At 38.4% G+C, this 9,710-nt stretch overlaps 1 pseudogene; it reads left to right on the plus strand.

Annotated features, from left to right (window-relative positions):
* The first annotated feature begins 321 nt into the window (after positions 1-321).
* Positions 322-421, plus strand: LOC113354638 (annotated as a pseudogene).
* Positions 422-9,710: the final 9,289 nt, after the last annotated feature.

Consider the following 9,710-nt stretch of genomic DNA (forward strand, 5'->3'; position numbering starts at 1 on the left):
CAAAAAGGCTCTATTCTTCCACTACTACCACTAGAATGACCTAATTCTAAGGCTTCTAACCTTTTGGCTATGGCAGCTGTTTTAGCGTCTGACTCATAAGATCCTTCTACCCTATTGACATTTCCTCTACTCGGAAGAATTGTTTTCTTGGGTTCCCTACTATGTTCCCATTGTTGGGTCTTATCAGCGATTTCATTCAAAAATGTCATCGCTTCATCAACAGTTTTATTCTCAAACCCACCTGTACATAAGGACTCAACCATGGTTGTTGTTGAATAATCTAAACCCTCGTAGAGGATCTGAACTAACCTGACCTTCTCTAAACCATGATGAGGACACTGAGATATTAAGTCATTGAACCTTTCTAAATACCTATATAAGGATTCTCCTTCTTGTTGAGCAAAAGTACATATTTGTGTCCTAACAGACGATGTTTTGTGCCTTGGGAAAAACTTCTGTATAAAGGCAGAAGTAAGTTGGTCATAGGTTTCAATTGACTCAGAAGCCAAACTGTATAGCCATGCTTTGGCTTTATCTTTTAAGGAAAAGGGAAATAACCTAAGTTTCAGAGCATCATCATCTAGGTTTTTAATTCGTAGAGTACTACAAATTTCCTCAAATTCCCTAATATGAAAATAGGGGTTTTCATTTTCTTTTCCTAAAAAAATTGGGAGCATCTGCAAGGTCCCAGGTTTCAGTTCATAAGTTGCCTCAGTTTCAGCTAACTTGATACAAGATTGACGAGAGGTCCTAACTGGGTTTAACAAATCTTTCAAAGTTGCCATCTTTGGCACAATTGGAGTACTAGGGGTACTCCTCTCACTCAGAGATAAATTCTCAAAACTGAAGTTTCCAAAAACAGGGCTCTCAAAAGAACAATCTTCGAGCTCCCTGTTTATATTAGAAGAACTACTAGGTTTTTCGCTAATCAATCGACCTATAGTATCTCTTTTACAAGCCCTATTAACAAAATCGGGCATACACTAAAAAAAATCAAAAATGAATAAAAATCCTAACAGGAAGGTTCTAGCAATCACACAACAGGCTGACTCGACTTTACCACAGCAAACCTAAAGATTTCTAGCAAACAACAAGCATGATGGTTCACTTAGATTGTTTCTAGACTAGCTTCTATTTCTCGAAGGGGAATTCGTTACAATTTAAGCAAACCCCTCTGGAATCAATCCGAGTCAAAGTAAGTTGAATCGAGGCGAGGGAAGCTTAAGAGCTTTGATACCCAAGGCCTCACCGCAAGGCGGCGCAATCACGCATTCAACTCTCAGAGACCGTCATGAACTTCGAAGTATGCTAAAAGAATAACCAATATTCCTCGAAAAAATTTCCTAATAAGCTCGATACCCTATAGGTTTCTTTCTAATCAAATTTTAAGGTTTGGGTTCGCGTTAGGTTTTGTTTTCCTAAAGCGGGCAAGAAGGGAGTGGTGATAAAATCCAAACCCTTATCTTGTTTAGGCCAGGCCTTGCCCTTTACTAGGAAAATTAAATGCAGTCCAAATTCGTCCTCAAACAATGAACACCTTAAGGAATCCAGTAACTCGCTTATAGGGGATTCGCGAGTGTTTCGATGGACTTACCTCCCGTACCAGACGGGCGAAGAACCGTTGTCGTCGACTCGGGCCACGACTCCTATGTCGTGTGCGAACCCGAGGGGCCGAGGTGATATCGTAATCACCGTCCTTCCCTGCACACAATTTTTATTTAAAAGTACCCTTCCGTAGGGTTTAAAAAAAATTAAAGTCCAGTCCAAGAGTTCAAAAAGGAAAAAAAAATAATAATAATACAAAAATTCCTCACACACTCTAAAAAAATTAAAAATAATAATAATAAAAAAAATATTAAAAATTAAATCCTAAATTTTTTTATTTGTCTTCTTTTTTTTCTTCTTTTTCTCTTTTCGCGTTAAGCTTTAAGCTTTTCCTCTCCAAGTCCTTAGCTTTCACTTCAAACCTGCAAAATCAAGACAAAAAGAAACGTAAAAAGGAACAAACAATTTTTAAAAAAAAAATAATAAACCTAAAAAAAATATTCTACCTAAGCACAGGTCCGCGTCGGCGGCGCCAAAAATTGATGTGTTTTCAAATGTTGTTGTAGATAGTGGTAAAAGAGGTTCTTTCGAACTTGTGAAGGTAACTTTTTTTCTTAGATTTAATTAAATTGTAAAGAAAATAACAAAGTGATTGAAGTCTTTATGGAGAAAATAGGGCTAAGGATTCCACTTTTCTCTACCAATTTAAAATGGTATTTCTAATATTATTATGCAATTTTTTTTCGTTTAAATAATTTTAATTATTGCAAATATGGATTTTATAAAAGAATAAATGTAAGTTAAAAGCATGGGATATCAAGAACACTAAGTTAAGCATATCCCATCAATCAAAATAACAATTACTTGATAAAAATCCTTGTGAAACTATTTATTCAAGGCAAATAATTAAATATAATAAATTGCATAAATAATTAAATAGAAATTACCCCTTTTTCATTGGCCGAAAAGTTTCCTCCGTTGCCCTAGAGAATGGGTTTAGCTCATCATGGTGAAATACCTCTCAAATTGATTCATTGATACTCAAAAGTTGTTTACAATTAAGAGAAAATGGAGAAAAATTGGTTTACAACACTGTTTGCAACGCATACAATCGTTACAAACTACTGATAAAACAACGACAGGAATGAACTGCTGTTATCTGGTTGATGCGACGCACAGCTGAGCGTTGCAGACGCTGTTGGAAAACGTCTGTCTTGGACTGACTGTTCTTCACCAGCAGAAACTTTCTCACTGTAACTTTTTTGTACACCTCTTGTGATTTCTCTGTTCCTCCCAAAACCTTTTCCGTCCCTTTTTTTTCTTTCTCAGCCTCCAATGAAACTCTTTTATAACAAACATGTCCAAAGAATCTCTCCCATTAATCCCCGAAATCCTTCATTACTCGGTTATATTTTTCATGGCCTGTTTAGGAAGCAAATCAGATTTTGATTTCCCTTGCGTTTATAACAAATATTTTGTTACTCAATCTTCTAAGATTCGATGAATATTATCCTAAGTACAATATATTCACTCTTTACTCGAGTATCTTCAAAAAAATAACTCGAAATTCTCTCTGTTTCCAAAAATATTTCTCTTCCCTGTTCGACTCTGTTTGACTCGATCCAACCCAATTCGGTTGATCCAATTCATTGTACCAGGCCTGTTATGCTATATTAAGTCCATCCCAATCATTTCCAGTGATTGAATCTCGTTAAAACAGTCCAAAAATTCAACTCCAAAATCTGCCAGCGTCTGCATGCATTTTCCCGCCAAATTCATTTTCAACCGAAGAAGAAAGGGAGGTGCCCTGAATCCAAAACGCGGGTTCCTTAATCCTCTGGGTGCCTGGGGGTGCCCTTATCCAAAAGATGGGTGTCTTTAGTAATTTCTATAAGGTGCCTTTAACACTTTTTCTGGGACTTTTCCGACATATTTCTGGGGTGCCTCTGGTGCATTTCTGGGGTGCTCTTGGTAATTTTCTCCGGGGGTGCAAAACATCACTTATTGAGCAACTCTTTCTACACAAGGGTATTTCTCCAAAAAACACCTAAACAAACATAAAAACACCACAATAAGCACAAATAGGTACTAACAAAATACACAAAAGGGATGAAAATAGACACATAAATGCGTCTATCACCGTCCAAGTGAGTTCTTGTATTTGATTAGTACTCACAGTTTATGTTTGAGGAAATCAAATCAAGAGAGAGATATAAACTTGTTGATATACTTTTAATTGATTGAGTCTTGTTGATTGTCTTAAGTATATTCGGGGTTTGTCCATACAGATTGCTAAGTGAAATATTGGGTGGTGTTGTTAGACCCCAGCTTTTTCAATTGGTATCAGAGCAGGCAAACACACTAAGACATCATCAGTTTGTGTTTGCAGCGATCTGAATCTATGGACAGAGATGTTATCTCTACTAACGTACCATCAGTCTTCGATGGTTCTAATTACTTATGGTGAAAAATTGCTATGCGATCCTTCATCCAGTCGCGAGATTTTCAATCATGGGTATATTTATCAATGTCTATGATGCGCCTGTTGTTGCAGCTGGAGACGTAAATCTTCCCAAGAATATTGGTGAATATAATGCTGCCGAGATTCTTGCTGCAAAGCAGAATTCTGAAGGGTTAAATGCTATTGTTTTTACCCTAAATATTCGACACCAAAAATGGGCTTACTTAAGTCTAGAAAGCTCCTCTCTATAACTAAATATGGTTCAATGGGCCTAATATGCTCTCCTAGTTAGCCAAGTATGGCTAAGTAGGCCTCAAAAGCACTCTACATAGAAGCCCATGTGCATTGAAATAAGCTAAGGAAGAGCCCCATCACCCACTTCCACGTCATCATGCCATGGTGACAAGGTGGGCCAATCAGAAGGTGACACGTTAGCAGCAAGGTGACACGTCAGCTCCTCTCTATAACTAAATTTGGTTGTTGATTGATATTGATTGATCCTTGGACATTGGTCTTTGGTACCGTCCAAGTGATTTCTTGTATTTGATTAGTACTCACAGTTTCTGTTTGAGGAAATCAAATCAAGAGACAGATACAAACTTGTTGATATACTTTTAATTGACTGAGTCTTGTTGATTGTCTTAAGTATATTCGGGGTTTGTCCATAAAGATTGCTAAGTGAAATATTGGGTGTTGTTGTTAGACCCCCGCTTTTTCAATTGGTATCAGAGCAGGCAAACACACTAAGACCTCATCAGTTTGTGTTTGCAGCGCTATCTCTACTAACGTACCATCAGTATTCGATGGTTCTAATTACTTATGGTGAAAAATTGCTATGCGATCCTTCATCCAGTCGCGAGATTTTCAATCATGGGTATATTTATCAATGGCTATGATGCGCATGTTGTTGCAGCTGGAGACGTAAATCTTCCCAAGAATATTGGTGAATATAATGCTGCCGAGATTCTTGCTGCAAAGCAGAATTCTGAAGGGTTAAATGCTATTGTTTTTACCCTAAATATTCGACACCAAAAATGGGATTACTTAAGTCTAGAAAGCTCCTCTCTATAACTAAATATGGTTCAATGGGCCTAATATGCTCTCCTAGTTAGCCAAGTATGGCTAAGTAGGCCTCAAAAGCACTCTACATAGAAGCCCATGTGCATTGAAATAAGCTAAGGAAGAGCCCCATCACCCACTTCCACGTCATCATGCCATGGTGAAAGGGTGGGCCAATCAGAAGGTGACACGTTAGAAGCAAGGTGACACGTCAGCTCCTCTCTATAACTAAATTTGGTTGTTGATTGATATTGATTGATCCTTGGACATTGGTCTTTGGTACCGTCCAAGTGATTTCTTGTATTTGATTAGTACTCACAGTTTCTGTTTGAGGAAATCAAATCAAGAGACAGATACAAACTTGTTGATATACTTTTAATTGATTGAGTCTTGTTGATTGTCTTAAGTATATTCGGGGTTTGTCCATAAAGATTGCTAAGTGAAATATTGGGTGTTGTTGTTAGACCCCCGCTTTTTCAATTGGTATCAGAGCAGGCAAACACACTAAGACCTCATCAGTTTGTGTTTGCAGCGCAATCTCTACTAACGTACCATCAGTATTCGATGGTTCTAATTACTTATGGTGAAAAATTGCTATGCGATCCTTCATCCAGTCGCGAGATTTTCAATCATGGGTATATTTATCAATGGCTATGATGCGCCTGTTGTTGCAGCTGGAGACGTAAATCTTCCCAAGAATATTGGTGAATATAATGCTGCCGAGATTCTTGCTGCAAAGCAGAGTTCTGAAGTGTTAAATGCTATTGTTTTTACCCTAAATATTCGACACCAAAAATAGGATTACTTAAGTCTAGAAAGCTCCTCTTTATAACTAAATATGGTTCAATGGGCCTAATATGCTCTCCTAGTTAGCCAAGTATGGATAAGTAGGCCTCACAAGCACTCTACATAGAAGCCCATGTGCATTGAAATAAGCTAAGGAAGAGCCCCATCACCCACTTCCACGTCATCATGCCATGGTGACAGGGTGGGCCAATCAGAAGGTGACACGTTAGCAGCAAGGTGACACGTCAGCTCCTCTCTATAACTAAATTTGGTTGTTGATTGATATTGATTGATCCTTGGACATTGGTCTTTGGTACCGTCCAAGTGATTTCTTGTATTTGATTAGTACTCACAGTTTCTGTTTGAGGAAATCAAATCAAGAGACAGATACAAACTTGTTGATATACTTTTAATTGATTGAGTCTTGTTGATTGTCTTAAGTATATTCGGGGTTTGTCCATAAAGATTGCTAAGTGAAATATTGGGTGGTGTTGTTAGACCCCCGCTTTTTCAATTGGTATCAGAGCAGGCAAACACACTAAGACCTCATCAGTTTGTGTTTGCAGCGCTATCTCTACTAACGTACCATCAGTCTTCGATGGTTCTAATTACTTATGGTGAAAAATTGCTATGCGAGCCTTCATTCAGTTGCGAGATTTTCAATCATGGGTATATGTTGTCAATGGCTATGATGCGCCTGTTGTTGCAGCTGGAGACGTAAATATTCCCAAGAATATTGGTGAATATAATGCTGCCGAGATTCTTGCTGCAAAGCAGAATTCTGAAGGGTTAAATGCTATTGTTTGTACCCTAAATATTCAACACCAAAAATGGGCTTACTTAAGTCTAGAAAGCTCCTCTCTATAACTAAATATGGTTCAATGGGCCTAATATGCTCTCCTAGTTAGCCAAGTATGGCTAAGTAGGACTCACAAGCACTCTACATAGAAGCCCATGTGCATTGAAATAAGCTAAGTAAGAGCCCCATCACCCACTTCCACGTCATCATGCCATGGTGACAGCGTGGGCCAATCAGAAGGTGACACGTTAGCAGCAAGGTGACACGTCAGCTCCTCTCTATAACTAAATTTGGTTGTTGATTGATATTGATTAATTCTTGGACATTGGTCTTTGGTACCGTCCAAGTGATTTCTTGTATTTGATTAGTACTCACAGTTTCTGTTTGAGGAAATCAAATCAAGAGACAGATACAAACTTGTTGATATACTTTTAATTGATTGAGTCTTGTTGATTGTCTTAAGTATTTTCGGGGTTTGTCCATACAGATTGCTAAGTGAAATATTGGGTGGTGTTGTTAGACCCCCGCTTTTTCAATTGGTATCAGAGCAGGCAAACACACTAAGACCTCATCAGTTTGTGTTTGCAGCGCTATCTCTACTAACGTACCATCAGTCTTTGATGGTTCTAATTACTTATGGTGAAAAATTGCTATGCGATCCTTCATCCAGTCGCGAGATTTTCAATCATGGGTATATTTATCAATGGCTATGATGCGCCTGTTGTTGCAGCTGGAGACGTAAATCTTCCCAAGAATATTGGTGAATATAATGCTGCCGAGATTCTTGCTGCAAAGCAGAATTCTGAAGGGTTAAATGCTATTGTTTTTACCCTAAATATTCGACACCAAAAATGGGATTACTTAAGTCTAGAAAGCTCCTCTCTATAACTAAATATGGTTCAATGGGCCTAATATGCTCTCCTAGTTAGCCAAGTATGGCTAAGTAGGCCTCACAAGCACTCTACATAGAAGCCCATGTGCATTGAAATAAGCTAAGGAAGAGCCCCATCACCCCACTTCCACGTCATCATGCCATGGTGACAGCGTGGGCCAATCATAAGGTGACACGTTAGCATCAAGGTGACACGTCAGCTCCTCTCTATAACTAAATTTGGTTGTTGATTGATATTGATTGATCCTTGGACATTGGTCTTTGGTACCGTCCAAGTGATTTCTTGTATTTGATTAGTACTCACAGTTTATGTTTGAGGAAATCAAATCAATAGAAAGATATAAACTTGTTGATATACTTTTAATTGATTGAGTCTTGTTGATTATCTTAAGTATATTCGGGGTTTGTCCATACAGATTGCTAAGTGAAATATTGGGTGGTGTTGTTAGACCCCCGCTTTTTCAATTGGTATCAGAGCAGGCAAACACACTAAGACCTCATCAGTTTGTGTTTGCAGCGCTATCTCTACTAACGTACCATCAGTATTCGATGGTTCTAATTACTTATGGTGAAAAATTGCTATGCGAGCCTTCATCCAGTTGCGAGATTTTCAATCATGGGTATATGTTGTCAATGGCTATGATGCGCCTGTTGTTGCAGCTGGAGACGTAAATCTTCCCAAGAATATTGGTGAATATAATGCTGCCGAGATTCTTGCTGCAAAGCAGAATTCTGAAGGGTTAAATGCTATTGTTTTTACCCTAAATATTCGACACCAAAAATGGGATTACTTAAGTCTAGAAAGCTCCTCTCTATAACTAAATATGGTTCAATGGGCCTAATATGCTCTCCTAGTTAGCCAAGTATGGCTAAGTAGGCCTCACAAGCACTCTACATAGAAGCCCATGTGCATTGAAATAAGCTAAGGAAGAGCCCCATCACCCACTTCCACGTCATCATGCCATGGTGACAGCGTGGGCCAATCAGAAGGTGACACGTCAGCTCCTCTCTATAACTAAATTTGGTTGTTGATTGATATTGATTGATCCTTGGACATTGGTCTTTGGTACCGTCCAAGTGATTTCTTGTATTTGATTAGTACTCACAGTTTCTGTTTGAGGAAATCAAATCAAGAGACAGATACAAACTTGTTGATATACTTTAATTGATTGAGTCTTGTTGATTGTCTTAAGTATATTCGGGGTTTGTCCATACAGATTGCTAAGTGAAATATTGGGTGGTGTTGTTAGACCCCCGCTTTTTCAATTGGTATCAGAGCAGGCAAACACACTAAGACCTCATCAGTTTGTGTTTGCAGCGCTATCTCTACTAACGTACCATCAGTCTTTGATGGTTCTAATTACTTATGGTGAAAAATTGCTATGCGATCCTTCATCCAGTTGCGAGATTTTCAATCATGGGTATATTTATCAATGGCTATGATGCGCCTGTTGTTGCAGCTGGAGACGTAAATCTTCCCAAGAATATTGGTGAATATAATGCTGCCGAGATTCTTGCTGCAAAGCAGAATTCTGAAGGGTTAAATGCTATTGTTTTTACCCTAAATATTCGACACCAAAAATGGGATTACTTAAGTCTAGAAAGCTCCTCTCTATAACTAAATATGGTTCAATGGGCCTAATATGCTCTCCTAGTTAGCCAAGTATGGCTAAGTAGGCCTCACAAGCACTCTACATAGAAGCCCATGTGCATTGAAATAAGCTAAGGAAGAGCCCCATCACCCACTTCCACGTCATCATGCCATGGTGACAGCGTGGGCCAATCAGAAGGTGACACGTTAGCATCAAGGTGACACGTCAGCTCCTCTCTATAACTAAATTTGGTTGTTGATTGATATTGATTGATCCTTGGACATTGGTCTTTGGTACCGTCCAAGTGATTTCTTGTATTTGATTAGTACTCACAGTTTATGTTTGAGGAAATCAAATCAATAGAAAGATATAAACTTGTTGATATACTTTTAATTGATTGAGTCTTGTTGATTATCTTAAGTATATTCGGGGTTTGTCCATACAGATTGCTAAGTGAAATAATATGTGGTGTTGTTAGACCCCCGCTTTTTCAATTGGTATCAGAGCAGGCAAACACACTAAGACCTCATCAGTTTGTGTTTGCAGCGCTATCTCTACTAACGTACCATCAGTATT

The sequence above is a fragment of the Papaver somniferum genome, chromosome 2 (genome assembly GCF_003573695.1).
Source record: "Papaver somniferum cultivar HN1 chromosome 2, ASM357369v1, whole genome shotgun sequence".
In the NCBI taxonomy this organism is placed as follows: domain Eukaryota; kingdom Viridiplantae; phylum Streptophyta; class Magnoliopsida; order Ranunculales; family Papaveraceae; genus Papaver; species Papaver somniferum.